Source organism: Struthio camelus, chromosome 6 (assembly GCF_040807025.1).
Source record: "Struthio camelus isolate bStrCam1 chromosome 6, bStrCam1.hap1, whole genome shotgun sequence".
Taxonomy (NCBI): Eukaryota; Metazoa; Chordata; class Aves; order Struthioniformes; family Struthionidae; genus Struthio; species Struthio camelus.
This window is the reverse complement of record NC_090947.1, coordinates 31,542,123-31,560,379: the sequence shown is the minus strand read 5'-3', so window position 1 is coordinate 31,560,379 and position 18,257 is coordinate 31,542,123. Positions and strand designations below refer to the sequence as shown.

The window sequence follows — 18,257 nt, the reverse complement described above, 5'->3', positions numbered from 1 at the left end:
TGTGGATTTTCCCTTGTCACCGGAGAGGAGTGACGTGATTAAGGGTAGAGGAGCTCGTCTCCTGTTGCGGGGACCAGAAAGGTCCTCGCTCCTCACTGTACCAGGAGCAGACTGTTACTGCTCTGGTCCACAGAACCTGCAGCCACGTGGGCACAGTGCTTCAGCCAGCCTAACAAATCCAACTGAGTGGCAGGACTTGTTAGTAAGGGCACCAACACATGCAGTCCACACCTAGCTCATTTGGGAACAAAAGTCAGTTTGAAGGGTCCCAGCTCAGCTTCCAAGTAGAGTAACCTGTACCTGAGGGGCTAAAGACATCCTGGGACACACGACGTGCAGCACTGCATGTGTTCTCCAGGCATGCAATCAGTGAAGTTTTTGTAAACACTCATTTGATGGAATATTTGGTGGGGTTTTCTTCCTACCCATAAAATTTGCTAATTTTCTCTGACTTTTCTTTCTCCTCCCTGAGAGAGATATGGTCTAAAGTTCTGTCTATAAATTTCTGTTTTAAAGTTCTGTCTATAGTTCTGCTATATGATGAGGATTTTTTTTTTAAAATTTATTCACAACTTGGGCTGTGGAAAATATCAAAAAACATCCAAATTTGGTTTTGAGGGTGTTTTTTTGCTTCCCCCTACCCCCTTTAACAATACTAAAGAACTGAAATTGTATTGGAAGTTAGTGATTTTCTTAATGCTGGCAAGTATAAGATATATTTTATGAGATATTTTAGGGAACTGATGGGGAGAAATAAATAATAACAATATTAGTAAAAAAAAGTGTTATCTAAGCTGAAAGTGTTGCAAGGGTAAACAAATCAGTAAAAGGTGCAGTTTGCTTATGATACGGCAATTCTGTGAGCAATAATTTTTCAGATGAACTGAAGCTATCATCATTATCAACTAATAGCTTTAAGAAGGACTTATCTAACTTGTTACTGCCGATGCTATTTCTGGAGTGTGAAAGAATTTTATATTGTCTGTAAGGAACTGATGCTGCCTAAAGGACATTAGAATAAACGAACCACGGCATTTTAAGTGTTATCCTTTTGGAGGAAAATAAACAAACATCCTTCACAAGATTCATAAGGGTGTATATACTCTGTTGCTTCTGGAGTATCTGAGTAGACCTTAGTGACTCACATCAAATCTTCACCAGAAGGGCAACATTAATACTGGATCAGATTCTCTTTTCTTGCACCAGAGAAGTGCCAGCAATATCAAAGGGCTTATGGCCCTGGGGCTAGCTGACCTCTACTCCAAAGAAGTCAGGGAAAATACAGCAATCTCTAAAGGGAGGTACAAATAACAGAATTTTCAGCTTTGTTTAATCCTGAAAGTAATGAAAACTTCAGAGTGGATGAGCCAAAAGTTACCATTTAACCTTGTAACAAAAAGCATAGTTTAATTCCGGGGCAAGTAAAATGCTTTGTTCTGCTCTATTTTTACTTTTCTTTTAATTTTGGAACAGATGCTAAGTAGTAAATTTAAAGAATAAACAAAGAAGGAAGTTAAACATCCATATAAGAAGTGTTAACCTTTTAATAGCAAAATTAAATTTCAAAACAGAAGTGTGTGCTTTAGAGAGAAAGGTTGAAATATTTCATTTCGAAAAAGTCATCTCTAACAATATAGATGTTTTTCAAATCCTCTCCTGTTGTCCTGCGTACAATGAAGTGAGCTCAGATATACACACCTTTCTTTACCATGTAAATCCGTTTTGGTAAATTTACTATTTGCTGAGGAAAGCAAGCTAACAAAAAAAGCAAACCTCTTCCTTCCAATCGCATCCCATTCCCCTTAACCAGGGCAGAGATACGCATTATTTTGGGAGCAAAATAAATCAGTCATTGCAGGACTGTTAGCATTCACAGTCATCTGGCAAGATTTCTTAAGGATTGTTACTGCAGCTGCAAATATCTGAGTGTGCTCAGTGCTCTGCGTCTATGGCCACACAAGCTCTGAACAAATCTGTGGGAAAAAGTGGCAAGAGTCAGCTCTACCTCAGGGATAGAGGGATCCCCTCGCTGTCCCCTGGAGCAGACTCTACGCCTACATTGTGGAAGCAGGGAAGCTACTTTCTGTAAAGAGTGGTGCAGGTGGGTGAAGGATTAACTGCAGGTAAATGAGAACTAATTTGGTTTATAGTTAATTAACTGGTACATGGCTCTGATCCTATGGAAGGTCATGAAAAACCTTCCAGTATAGTTTTAATGTGATTTTTTTTTTTCAATTACAAGTTTTGTAGAATGAAAAGAAAGAAAAAGGCAATACAGAAGAGGACACTGTATAAATTGGAAAGCTGAAAATTGTTTTGGAAAATGCTAATTGGATCATTGGAGCATGCTGACTTCACAAAACAGTGGAGTTTTATATATATATAGATTTAAAGAAGGCCAAAAGGTTTCGTTTAACACTAATTGGAAAAGACTATTTCGTTTTTTGGTTTCAACTTTTTTAAACTCTAAGTAGTTATCATTTTAATTGAGGAGCTTGCTATATGTGTTCAATTGCATTTTTTAAGGTTTTTAAAGGCTCATCTCCTACAATAATGCTGTAGTCAATTATTATATTTTTTTTATTTAGAATATATACAACATTTAATTAAAAGTGAAATAATCTTAAACTGAAGTTGAAATCAATGCTTCAATGATGAAGAACAGGCATTTCTAATTTTATTTAGCATGAAAACTTGATTCAGAACAAAAACATATTTGAAATATCAGACCTTTGTGTATGCTGAAAGTTCTGCATTTCCATTAGCCCTGTGTTTGTATGATTCAAAATCATGCAATGTTGGCCTGTTTTTCCTATGTCTTAGCTCCAGCCAATGTATTCCATTTCAGATCTAATACCATTGCTGCAAAGAGGTACAGGTTTTAAGAATAAAATAGATAATTTCAGACAGAAGAGAATGCTAATCAATTACCTCTGAGGGATAGCTACTGCTGTAATCTTTTCAAACAAGTGTCATTTGAAACCCTGAACATGATTCAAACAATTTCAGTGGAAAATAAATAACCTTTTCTACAGCAGAGACGAAAAGCTGACTGCATCCTCAAGAGCACAGATGGGCTGAGCATAGAAGTGTCCTGGAGCTCTGCAGCAGGATTGGGAGCAATGCCTGCATTAACTAAGTATGTGAAATCCTCTGGCATTTTTTCCGAGAAGGGAGGGCTGTAGTCAAGGACATGGTCCGTGACAGTCTTGCAATCACAGACAGTGACAACAACCCAACTTGTCACTGGATTGCTTGCTATCCTTTGTCAGGCAGGACATTTCGATTGCACTTTAAATGGGAAGAATCCTTGGCACTGAGCAGGGGTATCGTGGTAGATGTTGTGTATCATTAAAAGAAAGCCAAATGAAAGCAGCTCTTCCCTCACTGCTTCCCTCCTTTTCTCCCTGCTGCTGCAAACTCTCAAAAATGGGAATTGCATGACAGAGTGCATCCATCATAATTCATTCTACCACACTGAAGAGTTTCACTGTGTTGCTGTGATTGCAGTGCAAGCTGGATTCTAGGTTTGAAATCCAGGATGATCGATTCCTTGCTCAGTGGATCTTTTAAAACTCTGAAAGCTAAGTTACAAGTGATATGGTCTCACTTGTGAATCAGAATACCTGCATCTTCTGTAGCATTTTTCATTGATTGATCTCCAAGTGCTTTGAAAAGCAGGCCAATGTTAGCTCTTTTTAACAGATGGGGAAGGAGGGATGGTTTTCCTAGAGGCACTTGTCAGGCTAGTGATAAGGCAGGGAGCTGAAATCACTGTCAGCCTACATCCCTGTGAGCAGTATCCCAGCACACTGCATCCTATTACTCTTGCTTCTGAAAAATTCCCTCCTAAAAATGGAGGTGGGGTATTTCTGAGCATCATGTCCTTGTGCGCTTGCATACTGCCAGATTTAATGGCTTTCCTCTTGCCACACAGCTGCCAGTGCCCATGTGATTTCTGGTTCACTATTTCTGACTCCGGAAGTTCCAAGTTGGGTTCCACAAATATTTACTCAATCTGCAATATTCTGAACCAAAAATGTCAGGCTTGAAGAAGTGGCATTTCACGGAAATATTATTTTCTCAGTCAATTTCTGATCCCTGTTTAGTTAGGGAGGTATTCCAAAGATTTTCGAAGTGAATCAACCCCATTTCAAACCTGAGAAATGTTTGTTTCAAGTAAGATTAATTACTGTGCCTGAACATGCTAAATAATTTAAAAAAAGATATTGTAAATGGACATAAAGCACTTATGTCAGTGTAATTACTGAGCATTAATATGCTCAGAGCGCAACGCTCCTAGACAAGGCATCACATAGAAAAGGACACGGTTCTTCAGTGTGACTGATAATTCATCCTCTAGCATACAGAGATATTTCAGAGATCCTTTAAAGGATCACTCTGTTAAAGAGATAAGAAAACTGCAACTTCTATTTGTGATTCGTTTATGGAATATAGTAGCTGGGAGCATCTTAGAGGAAAAATATATACAGGAGATGATTCATATAGATGTCTTCTTTCCTATTCAGCTTAATTAACTTCAGAGTAGATGGATTCTTATTGGTGTAGTGGAAAGAAAATGAAACCAGTGTCAGGAGAAAATGTGAACTCAACTGCTTGGTATATCCCAATTTTGGATGTTGTAAAAGCATAAAATTCTTGCTCATAAAATTTTAAAAGCTTTTTGACTTCCTAGAATTATAGCAGAGAGTTGTAAATGATGTATGAAATGAAATGTCCTTCCCTACACATGCAGTGAGAGAGCTTTGCAATTACTATTATTATGTACTATTTGCAGTAATATTTAGATCAGTCAGCCATTAAGATAAATAAATAAAAATACCCACCAAGACCAAAAATTTCAGTCAAAAGAAGATAGGATGGAGATATTTTTAAGCATGCAGCTTATCTGGGGGAAAAACCTGTATAGTATTAGTTTACTTTAGGAAAAACTTTTTCATTGGCTTTGCCTCTTCCTTCTATTTTCTGTTCTCTACAGACAGAAATTCTTTCTGGGCAGAAGGACTTTTATTCCTGGGTCAAAGTCCTCTTTTTAAATATTCCTGCATTCAGCAGAAGAGAGGGGCTTTACAAAGACATGCTAGGCTGAATCCAAACACTTCACCTAGATACATTACCCTAAAGTCCAGGAAAACTTTGAAGTTCGGATCTGTGTGACCAGATATATTTTGATTATACTCATTGTAAACAGATGTAAAGTCTGAAGTCGGATTTATGGTTCCCAGCTGACCCACACTGGTAAGGTCTCCCTCAAACTTGTTATTAAAAACTTATATTAACAATGTTTTTATAGCCTTTAAAGAGCTTCCCTCAAGTACTACTATCTTGGCCGTTTCCTCAGAGGAAAACTACTCATTATACATATTTGCAATAATACGGTGAAGAAATACAGCAGCATTATTAAAATCCAGATTACTAGCTCAGAGACTTCTCCAGAGCCTCAGGCTGCTATTTAAACTAATTTTCTTGTAAACAGCACCATGAAGAAACAATACTGCACGTGGAAAAAAAAAAGTTTCTTCACAGTGGAAGCCACTACCCAAGTTTCACTCTTGATTCAATTTTTGCCACTTGGCCATTTCTTTTGTTTAAAATTACTTGGAAAGAGTCAAGGTGTTTTTGTTTTGTTTCTAGTCTAGTCTGGTCATTATTCTGAATGTCAGTGATGCTTTAAACAACATGTCTAACATGTATCATATGTTTCTTCTCTAATCCTCTCTTTAGCGGGAAAAGTGCGTCCAACGGTGGTTTGTTTTGACTTTTTCAAACGCAATTCATACATACTGATATACTTTTATGCTAGAGGAGGACAAAGCCAAGGAATGCTCTTAAACAAGGAAGTTTCTCTCCCTTCATCTCTGCCTTGTCAACCTCCTCAGTGTCCTGCATACTCAGAGCAGAGATAGAGAGAGTAAGGAGTTATGGAGAAGAGGCATATTTTAGAGTATGCTTTTCTTCTTTTTGGACTGGAAATCAAACACTGCAATGTCCTGGGAAAGGGAACAGAGCCAGTGCTTCAGGGCAGTCTACATGGTGGGCTTTGGTCTCTGGAAGCCCAAAGATCTTCTGGTTGTCAACCCTGAAGCAGTTCAGCAGGCGCGCTGCTGGGGAGCTGAGAGATGATCTGGCAACAAAGCAGAAAAATTTCCTGAAGAGCAGAACAGAATATAATTCCTGAGATGGCCTGCCTGGAGCTCAAGTTTTGAAATCTGGAGCCCTGCCTGGGTGCTATCAGAAACCTGTCAAAATAAAAATGGTGCCACAGTATTTTAATTCTGGTTAAATTGAAAAATTCTCATCCCCCTGTCCCCACATGCCAAAAAAAGGGTTCCTTAGGAATTTTTCAATTGGTTCTAATGTAAGGACTGGTCAAGGGGTTTATGTTGATTTGATTCAGTTTAGATTTCGATCTAAATGCCAGGTTTAAGAGGAAAATATGTTAGTTTACATTGCAAGCGGAGTGCAATGGAGGAGTCCTGGCCATGGTTTCTTTGCTGTTTTGTTGCCAAATAGATAGCAGACTCTTGACATTTTTTACTGTGTTACTCTTCAGACTGGAAGAATAGCAGGGTGTTGATTAGAGGATTGTTACTGTGGTGGTTTAATATGGTGGTTTCCATAAACCACCATATGTGGTGGTTTAATTCTCTGACTGTTTCACTGTGTGAAATAAAGAGAAATATGTGGTATTTAATACTATCAACTATGACACAGGCCTCACTAGGACATTTATACTGAACTTGTATGCTGGCTGGTCCCTGAAACAGCTTGATGTTCAGCACATGTCCAAATTGTCTTCTGCGGCAGGACTTCTGGCATTTGTTTGCCTGACTTCATAGACATGGTGTCACCATTAGAGTCGATGCCTGGTGCGGAGAAGTGAGCTGAGATCCACCCAGCAGTAGTAAGCACACCTTGAAATGCAGCATCCCCTCTGGTTTCCTCCAAAGCCTGAGTGGGGTCAGTGGCTCATCCTAAGACTAGGTCTGAATCTGTACTTGCAGATGAATCATTTGAAGGGTTGGTAAAATTAATGATTAAACTGACCAGCTGTGTGTCTCTTAGACACTCACTTGACTTCTGCTTGCACAAGTACTCATATTCAGATGAGTGTTGTCGGACCACTGTGAAACTTAATTGAAACTTTTCTGAGATCTTTGCCAGTCTGTGAAGGACAAAGCATTCATATTAGTAAAGATTCTACCATGCCCCTAGGTCACACAGAATGGTTTACGGTGAGAGGAGATCAGGGATTTGAATAACTTGGTCAAGTTTCACAGAAACGCTATTCACAGATGAGTACAGACATTTTAGGATCTGATATGTTGTGCAAAGATGGGCTTCACAATCATTGGCTTGCATAGCTTACAAATATTGTGTAATGGTTCAGATGCCGTTGGATTCTTATGCAAGAAGCAGTTGATCTATAAAACATATGGCATTTTGAAATATTGATCTCTTCTGTGCCAGCGAGTAAGAGATATCAGTGTAGCATGGGATTCCATTTGTAACACTGGGATTAAAGGCAGGGAAGTGGAAAATTGGAATAGACCAGAATTCATGTGAAGTGGAAAGTACAGCTGGCAGTATTACTAAAGCAGGAGAATAACAAATAAGGGCAAGTATTACTAATATCATTTCTAAAAATCACATAACAACCACTGAGGTAACAGAAAATATGTATCCAAATGAATGTTTTATTTTAGATTACTTTTAAGTTTAGTGGTAATGTAATGTCACAGTACAGTGCCATATTATAGAATGGGACAAAATAAAGAGTAATATTAAAGTGGAAATGAACAAGCTTTTTTCCTACAAAGTAAACAGTGACATATATTATAAAGTAACACCTCACCTGAATCTTTACTCAGTCCATTAGTTATATCTTTCCAATTCAAAAAAATAAAGAAATGAAACTCTTGCTTAACTCCTGCAGGATGTTGCCTGTATCCTCAACTGGTCTAATGAAGATAAATTGATTCACATCAAAATATATTCTTCCCTCTTTTTTCTACTCTCTCTTTTCCTTTTTTTTCTTCGTGGGAAGTGTGGGATAAACGGAAAGAAATTGCAGTAAGAATTTTAAGCAAGTCCAGCCTGCTGTATAATAACCACCATTTTTTTTTTCTGCTTTTCTTTCTTTCTTTCCCCAATTAGCCTGATATTGAGACTGGTAACTTGTGGTAACTTGACTAGCACATCAGTTTTAGGAAGGCCTAATGTGAAGCTGCTAAAATACGGAAACTCAATCAGCACATTTTATTAAAAATGGTGTAATGGCTTGGTGTAACTTGAAGCCAACGGTTTGTTTTATGCTTTTTCATGATAGATTAAAGTCTCCTTTAATACTTGATATTTGCTCTCCATGAAGGCACTTCTACATTGTAATTAAGCTACTATTGATCTTTTTTGATAAGCAGATTGAGCTTCTTAAGTCTTTTATTATGAGCATTCTTTCAGCCCTAAGATCACTGTAATTTTTAAAGGTAATCAAAGGTTAGTTGAACTCCGGTAAAAAGTCATACATTTCTTCTGCAGCATACATCACTGTATTTTCTTCCTTTAGTTCCATAATACCGCCAGACAAACTGCTTTCAAAAATTTTCTAACCATTGTCAGTAACATGAAATAAAATGCTACCCTTACAAAATGGATGATGACGTTTTTACATTGAGTCTAACAGTGTTATATCAAAATTAATGGAACTCTGACCAAGAACTTCAATGGTAGAATTAAACCAATGCTGAGCAGTTCTGAAACTCCCAGTTCAGATATATTTCAATTCTAAGAACGTAGGGAAAATGTAACAGATCAGATGCGATTTTATATTAACTGGTGCCATATTTTGACTTTTTAAGGGCAACCACTGTACTGGAAATCTCAAAGAACATGAACCTTTATGCAATTTCTAGCCCTCTCTCCTAACTCAAAGGCCACTATATTCATGAAAAAGATTCTCCTACTTTCAGCTGGTTTTGGATCTGACCCTGGTTTTGAAGACTAAGTGTTTTGGGGAGTCAAACAGACAACAAAGGACTTGATATCTCAGACAGCCTCTACCACATTATGTGGGTAAGTACAGAGCGATACCAGGATTCAGTCTCTTAGCTGCTTAGCAGTGTCAGTCCATAAAAGTGCTCCTATTTGTTTCAACAGGGACATGACTGAGCCCTAGAGCTTTCCAGTTATATAAACCAGCTCAGTTAAAAGCTTTAGGGGAGGAGTTACTGGTTTAAAGAAGATGGTAATAAACTATTCTAGATCCCTCTCATTTTCTAAAAATAATTCAAAGAACAGAGGCAGGGTTTCAGAGTAAACTGGAGCTCTTGGGCAGCATATGTGTGGCAGCTCTCAGTTCCTCTGCACCTCTCACTGAGGTTGGAGAAAGTGTTATTCTCTGGCATGTTATCAGAGTTTATCTGTAGTGTAAGCTTTTGAAAGAAAGGAAAATAATTTTGAATTTGCTGCGCAGTCCGTTGGAAAGCCAGAGAAATTTGTCAAAGAGAGTTCACTGACAAAGGCACAAATATCAGGCAAAACAGGAAGATATGCTACACCTTATTTTCTATACAGTTTTTAATAAGTTCATATCTCCCATGAACCATCTGAAACAGGACTGAAACTGAAACAAGAAACAAACATCTATAATTCCAAATTGGCTAAATTTATTTACTTTCCTTTTTTCAGGTAATAAGTCATTTAACTAATACCTTGCTGAATTCACCTTGGCAGAGCACCACATGTTTAAAAGTACGCTTAGTCAACCCACATTTTAAATAGATTTTAGTACTACAGTATCAATAGTTAAATATATCAGCAGCAGGAACAAAGTATAAATAAAGTGAAGTATTTTAAAATGAAAATTTGTTTTAGTTTCTTTTTGCAGTGATTATACACAACCATTAATAATTATTACTTTTAACGAAACTTTGTGTGTAAAGATTTAGCTCTCTCAAGAAAATGTTATCTGTTTATTTTTTTAAATAAGCTTAAAACAACCAATCCATTGGTTTCGGAAATATCTGAATACATTTTAAAGAGATTGTAAAGTGTTTTTTCTAGGTGTTAAATAAAAGATAAACACTTTTCAAAAAAAAGTAACAAGAATATTTTTCTTATTTTTGATTTTACAATTAACTTGGTTTTAAAGTAAATGATATTAGCTGATTTATAAACAAGCTTCCTCCGGATGTAAGACTTACAATACATTTGGTGCTAGCAAGGTTTTAAAGTTTATTAGTGCTTGTGTTTCTGTCCGTGCTTTAATGACTTTTGGAAATTTAGTGAAGGTTTTAGTATGTATAGACAGTTACAATGTAATATACATAAACTCTATGAGGTTACAGTGTTTATTAAATGTTATAAATACTCTATAAGTGCAGCAAGCACTTTTAAGCAATTTTAATTTATAAGTCATTTTAATTGTTTATAATGTGTTAACAATTTGAGCTAACAACTAATACATTTGAATTTGGCTCTGGGAAGTGCTCCATAAACTGTTGATAGTTTGGAGCTCTTCTTTAAAGCCTTATTTTCTGGATTTGAAACTCTGTTTTTCTATCTCTTAAGTATAATTCTTTCCCTGATTTTTCATGAAATCCTCTCCTCCCCACAAAGAATTGCCACAGTCTCATCACGTACCTCCTCAACTCCTCAAGAACCTGAAAGCTGAAGAGTTTTGATGTTTCAGCCACAATGTTTCCGGTTTCTAGGTATCCCCTTTTTTTTTTTCTTTCATAATTTATTTTAGAAAGTAATCAGAATGGAAGGATAAGTTGGTTAAGATAGACATGAGAAAACAATCCAATTCATGTTGTTAAAGTAAAACAGACATCAACTGACAGTTCCTCTGCCTTTACGTACTATGTATGTAGATATTTATTTAAATATGAACAAAGCCACAGTATGAGATCCAAACACCTGTGAATTGCTAGCAATGATCTCCAGGCAGAGGAACATTATAGAGATAGTGGAAAACACCTCAAACACCATGAACAATTAGGAAATTCAGTAAATATCCTCATTAAAAACTTTTCCAATAGCATCTTGACCATGAACTTTCCTTCTTCTTTGTGATTCCAAGGATGGTTACGTTTCATACTGGAAAACCTTTCTCTGAGAGCATTGCACCTCAACTCTTCTGGTTAGAGAAGAAATGGTAAGTGAAAACAGAGGCAGTTTGAATCACATGGAGTAGGTCACTGCCTTCTGGTATTCATGAAAACACAGAGCAGAAAAAGTATGAGGGTAGAAATACAGGAAGATGGGGTGAGCAAGCAGAGGAAGAAAAGAAAGAGAAGAAAATCCACTGTTGAAGGCTGACTGAAAGTCAAGAGAACTGACATTGCCAAAGACTCCCCCTGGCTATCATGGGAGAGTCAAAATGGCATAAGGGAGAATTTAGACATTCATGGACTGCCAGGCTCCTGCAGGTACCCTTGAGGCTTCATCTTCCCCTCTGCTAAGTGGGGACAGAATGCCTTATTCCTGCTCTATTTTGTCTATCTTAAGGAAGACCTTCATGGCAAGGTAGGGAGTAGCTTTCACTTAGTTCACCAGGACCCTCATCTCTGCTTGGACATTTGAAAAGGCAACAAAATCACCAATGTTAATAATGAAAAATCTCCAAGAATGGGAAGATGAAAAAGAATGAGGAGAAGTGAATCTCCCAATTGCCCCCACTTATTGTGTTTTCATTTACATTGTGGAGTGTTCTTGGGGGGCATGGTCTGGATTCCTTTTGGAGAAAAGTACAAAATAAGTGCTTAATTGCATGATGAATCCCAGAAAAGCACCGAAAGTGCTCCAGCTGCTACGGAGTATTCAGTACAGAGGACCAGACTGGAACTCACATGAACTACAATCCCTAGAACAAGTACAGTGTAAACAACGTCCTCAGCACAAACTGTTTTGCCCACCTGCTACGGCTCGTTCCTGCTAATATAAACATAGCTAGAGACAAACTAACTCCAGACAGGTAGGGATGTCCAGCTAGTACCACCTAGTGTGAAACAGAAAGCACCCAACATCTTTGAAATGATGTAGCTATAATTCTGTTTCTGGAGAGGACTCATTCATCTCTGCACTTTATTCCTTTCTATGCAAAGAGAAAGAAACCTACCTGAGTGTGACTGGATTTCTACATTTGGAAAACAGTCACAGAACCACGTAGCTCAAACTGCAGCTTCTTCAATAGTTTTAGCTGTAGCATCAGTTCTTTCCTCCCTTTGGGAAAGCCCACACAATCCAGGCTGTAGTTTGTGCTGGATGGAAGCAAACAGAGCAGCAAGCAGCTGGTATTGTGTGTAGCTGTCAGGAATACATTTTCAGCATCTGTGCTTCACAGGGAGGAATTTCAATCTCTCCAGCTTGTAGAAATAAGTGTGGTGAAGACAAATCCCTATTCATTCATGTTCTGTCTTCTCATGAGCTATAGAGGATTAGTCCTCATGATGTCTGTGGGGCATAATGTGAGCAGCCTGCTCCTTTGTGACTAATGGGCTTGCACTGAAGTTAAGTCATTCATCACATGGAGTTATCATTTCTACTGCACTGCAGTGATAATTATCTAAATAAGTAATAAATTGGGTGCTTCTGCTTGTGTGGCTGGGCTCAGGCTGTTCAGTCTGGTGCACTGCTGAAAGATTTGTATTTTCACACCACCTCAGGTAAGTAAGTAGTAATAAATGCTATTTGTGTGGGATCTCTGAACACCCTTTTCCCCAGCCCTCTCCTCCCCACTGCGCAGAGATAGCACCCACTGGAGGGACAGGAGCATTGTCAGCTTTAGATACAAAAGCTTAGGAGAAATGAAGGTATCTTCCCTCAGCAAAAGTTGCAGAGGAACAGAAGTCTGGCTACATTAGCCTGTAATCACCAGTTTGAAAAAGCATCTCCGTCTCCTTTGAAAAGGGAAGCAAGGGTGAAGTAAAAGAAGGACCTCAGGAAAAGAGGAAAGAAAATGAACAGAATGACAAAGCCAGGTCTCTCTGCGGCAGAAGTGAGCTCATTTGCTGTCTTCAGATGTGGCAACAGGAAATCAGATTGGGGGAAGAGGGACTGAGGTACTAGGTTAAGAAGCTACTTACAAATGACATCTACCTCTCTAAAGACATTTAAATAGCTCCTGTGAATCTGCACTGTGCAGCCACCATTAGGGTTCTGTGCTGGGGCTGTGAGAGACACATTGGTCAAACTGACTTCAGTCTATGGGAATTCCAGCAAGTTCACAGCGAGTCTGAATTACTGTCATGAATGTGTCTAGAACAGCTAAGGTCTGAAGAATGGAAAAAGGTGAAATTTGTGCTAACATCAGTGAACGTTCTCCAGTCTGTCTAAAATATAATTTTGAGGGTTTTAACGCAAGTGGAGGCTAGAAGAAGGAAAACTAAGTGACCCCAGCTAACCAGAGATCAGATTGTGATCATACTGGTCTCTCCCCATTGTACAGTTTGCACACTGGGGCTCCATTAGAGACCCTTCTAAAGCATATCAAAGCCAGTGGAACATCTTTCGCGTTGTCTGTATGTTTTGGACGATATAATATTCCAATGTCTAAACAAGACACTCTACATTACTATCACAAAGGTATTTGAGCTTTCATGCACGTTACTGCCTGAGATTTTATGAAAGCTACATGGCATATGGAAACAGCATATGGAAACTTGTTAATACTAAAAGGTAAGGAGAAAAGTGGCAATGAGTGATGAACTTCCTGGAAATGTTTAAAAGGCTGAATCACAGTCATCTGCCGAATTCCTGAGGGAGCATGTTGAGATTGATATGAAGTCAAGAGGCTTCCAAAGCTCTCCATCACCTGAATGGTACCAAAGGGCTAGGCACTGACCATATGTCAACCTCACATTGCAGAAAGATCTTCTGCCTCCTGAGAAAGGAGGGTGTGAAATCATTACCACAGTCTAGAAATGTGGAAAGTGAGGGACTGTCATGTAATCACACAAAGAAAACTACCCGTAAAGATTATATCAGCTAATGAGTTTTTCACACTACTATCTACAACAAGGGAAAGTTTTGCATTTTTATCTCAAATAGAATCAGAGGGGTAGTTGCAAAAACATCTGTAAGATCAGCAGGGGTGAATTTGGCACCTCTGCGCAGAGAAGATACTTTTACTTCAGCAATTCATTATGCAATGGCAGGTCTGAATCCAATAGTAATTAGTGTTTAATTGACTTTACTGGCACATTCAATGCTTTGTAACTCCTCTAATTATGGAATATCCTTTGTAGATCTGCATTTTCATCAAAGCTGATTTTTCCAAGAACATTGCCAATATTATAATGGCTCAAGGTCTTGTGTTACAATTGATGGACTAGTTTAGGAGTCAGCCCTGGCATTGTTGCTCACAAAATAATATACAAACAGTAGCCCCTCTCATCTTAGTAAATCCCAAAATTCTGTACAAAGTAAATAATAATTAAACTGATGAATATTTAATGAAAGTGTCTACATCAAAGAAGATGCATATCACATTAAAAATATATTTAGCTTAAAAGCATTCCCACCATGTAGCCATTGCTTATAAGGTTTAACGGCATACAATGATGAAAGAGTTTTCTGATTTCACAGCCCTTGTAATTAGTGATTCTCTTCCAATTACCTTCCAATTTGGCAGCCTGTGTTACTATTATCCTAACTGTATCTCTTTCTAAGATGTTGTGTGGCTGTTGCATTCCACTTTGATGCCCACGAGAGAGGTAGTTTGTCTCTTGAGACTTATTGAATCCAGTGGGAATCTTTCCAGCGATTTCAACAGTTGGTGGATTAAGACCGCAGTTAATTCTAGCCTGTTCCTTTATGTCTGCTTCATTTGACTATGGAACTGGGGCCAGGTGCCAGTACACTATCTCCTTGAGACTAGTGTTTGGTATCTATTCATTTCCAGTTGCTCTTTGGATGAAGCCAAGGATGCAGATTCTTATATGAGGCAGTAAAAATGTCAGGCTTCAGCATTATGTGGAATAATGAGAAGCAGCTGGTTTTACATGAGCTCATTCACCATCAGCCAACACACAGGGACATGTGTGGAAAGGGGACAGGACCCAGCCAGCTGTGGAGAAAAAAGGAATTGCACCCTGGAGAAATTTTCTGCAGATACTCTTGGAAATTGTTCATGTGGCTTCTGAATTTTGAAAGGTTCTTAAAGCTGCAAAGATTTTTCCACCAAACTGGAGCAGGAAATCTGTGGCTGCCAATGCTGTAGGGACTGGCAAAACTGGTTACTAGTCAGGTGTTACTACTTTCCCCTAAGCATGGAAATCTCCACAGGCTTCCCTATCCTGTGGTTTTGGTATGGTTTACAAGTTGGTTGAGAGAGAATCTCACTTCCTGCTTGTTGTTTGTTTGTTTCCTTTTCTCTATGAAAATATTTCTTCCTGCACTCAGGGATGGCCTCTGTGATTGGGTCTAGCACAGGATATGGTGGGGAAGGAAAATTATCCTTCCATAAACAAGGAATCTCAAAATCTGCCTTCAGCTCTGTGTGTGCATATATCAACGTTTTCTCCGGGCAATACCGTACAAAACAAGTGCAGATCAGATACCTAGAAGTGTAAATGAGTGCTTTGCAGAATTGCTCCTCCTATCATCTAAAAAAGAATCAATGCCTACAGCTGCAGACAGATCTACCAGCAACAGCAAGGTCAGTAGATATACACACGTTTTCTGAAGTAATTGATCCAATTACTAAGCAACTGCTTAGACATCAATCCAGGCAAATCAGAATGCGGCTACTAATTTTGCCTTATTTCATTTGGGAAGTGGTGTGAATTTCTGTCAGAAAACCAAGGGACAAACATTTCAAGTAGAGCCAGGAGAAAGTCATGGAAACTGTGAAAGCTCGCTCTTTCTGGTGACATCCAAATCAACAAGTCAAAAGAGTTCTCAGAAACCTAGACGATGAGGAATTAACTTCGTCTATCCATGGGATCATAGACTTCTGCATTTATGCAAGACTTCTGCATTTATGCATATTCTTGTGTCCTGAATAAATTTGTGCTCTCCTTCCAAAATAAAGAGATTTACAACTTCAGCAATTTTTAGCGCACGAGCTTGTAACTTTGTTGTCCCTAAGAGTAGTCGTGCACTGAAGTTCATATCATTTTAAGGTGAACTCCTGGCTATAACTCAGGCATAATTAAAGTTCCACCCTGGCTGCATGCCTTCTTCCCAGCTAGCTTCTCAGTAGATGATAACAGTCCTGAAGAGGTGATATTTTAGAGAAAGGGCAAACTGTTCTCAGGGGTACAGAAAGTGCTGTCACTTATTTTCCTCCCTTGTTCTAGGTTTTTCTTTCTGAACTACCTGCATCATGCCCACTTTATGACAGTTCAGTGAGCAGTTCCACCAGCATTGACTGCATGGCTCCAGAAAGCTGTTCCTCGCCACACTGACCTATCCTAAAGCTGCAGTGTTATGTTAGCCTCACAGAAACCCCTAGGAGTTGAAGTAGCGGTAATTAAAGGTTTTCAGTTACAGGGCTGTCAAACCCTTCTGTGTATCTGTTTTGGCAAACGCTTCAAATCCTACAGCAATATTAAATAGACCATCTGTTAGCCTTCATTAGGCTTTCTCTCATCAACAGCACTATTAAATATAACTGAGCATGCTAAAGGAATTGTTGACATCTGGGCTTTCAATTGGAATAGTGATCAATATTAATAACAAAACTATTTCACCTGAATTTATTATTAATAGAAAGTTAAATACAGCATAAATATGGATGTTTTGCCCCACAACACATCTTTAATATAACTAATCTAAATGATACAGTGAAACCCAACTTTATTACTATGACTATCCATAATGATGAAGGTACCTAAAGGGCTCCATGGCAATGGCAGTATTCTGAATACGTGTGAAGGACTGATCATCACCTTCTTTGTTAAATGACAAGGCAGATGAGACCATGTAAAACACAAGGCGTGTTATGGAAACAGAGTTACAATCACAAATGCCCAGCCAGCGGACCTGGGGAACAGTTTATTCCCTTCTTTGCAACAACTTCTTAGATATTTAAAGACAAGTTCTATCTTCCTCAGTTTTCTCTTGCCTACACTAAAACATGCCCCCTAAGCACTCCTCATCAACATTGTTTTCTAGACTCTTTTACCATTCTCACTGTTCTTCTTTGGACTCTGAGCAGTTTGTCGATGTCTCTTGTTGAAGTGTAGGAGTACTCATGGATTCCTCAGTATTCCAGCTGAGGCCTTTCCAATGTCAGGCAGAAAAAAATCCTTCACAAGTCTCATATCCACCACTCCGATTTATATAGCTAGCATGACATCTGTGGTTTTTTTTTTTTTATTCAGAAGGATGATTTGGTTTACTTATGTTTAGCTTGTGGTCTATTATAACTCCTAGATGACAGATTACAGGACTGCAGCCTAGTCTTTCCATGTTTTTAGGGGTATGGCTGATTCTTCCCAAATACATACAGTATTTCATGTGTTTATCTACTGAACTGCATCTTACATATTTCAGACCACTTCTGTGAAGGTCATATTGAATAATAATCCTGTCCTCCAATGTTCTTGCAGCCCAAGCCAGAATGGCATTTTCCCCCTGATCTAGTATTTTTTCCTTAATCCACCACCCAAATTATTAGATAAAATGTTGATCAATACTGGAGTCAAAAAATACTGCTGAGGAACTCCATCTGATACAGCCTTCCAACTCAACACTGAGCAACTGATAACTAGTCTTTGAAAAATGATAACTGGAAAACCAGTCTTTTCCAGTAACTTACTGGAATCTTATTATAGTTTACTCCAGACCATATTTTTCTACACAGCTACGGAGACAAAATCAAAAGCCTTGCTAAAGTCAGAATATATCAAAACCACTTCTTCTCTCCTGTTTTGTGTCTTGTACAGAAGAGTGATAGTTGGTTCAGGAGGGAACAAAGACACGTCACCCAGGCAACTGCTCTAGTAGAAGCCATACGGTATAATCGTATTCATAAATGCGTTGGGCTTCATCTTAAAGCCATGCTATTTCCATCTCTAGAACCGTTCTGGACTGACTGAGGCACATAGACTTTCTGATCCTGATTTTGCCATCTCAGTAGCTGGAACATGTTTTGCAAGATCTGTTACTTCTACTGTGTAGGGAGAAAACATGTGCTGGTATCAACCCCTATGCCTCATCAGAAACTGAAGTGCAGTCTGAAACCCTTGTTCTGGTCCAAACACCTGAAACACTGACAAAGTTAGGAT

At 38.5% G+C, this 18,257-nt stretch overlaps 1 long non-coding RNA gene across 2 annotated transcripts; it reads left to right on the top strand.

The window, feature by feature from the left end:
- The first annotated feature begins 1,961 nt into the window (after nucleotides 1-1,961).
- LOC138067661 (uncharacterized) lies at nucleotides 1,962-10,799 on the top strand. Of its 2 annotated transcripts, none has more exons than XR_011141947.1 (4): nucleotides 1,962-2,101; nucleotides 3,039-3,139; nucleotides 8,880-9,093; nucleotides 10,639-10,799. It is a non-coding gene; the product is annotated as an uncharacterized lncRNA (long non-coding RNA). The 2 variants fall into 2 exon arrangements; XR_011141946.1 differs by having other exon boundaries at nucleotides 3,036-3,139.
- Nucleotides 10,800-18,257: the final 7,458 nt, after the last annotated feature.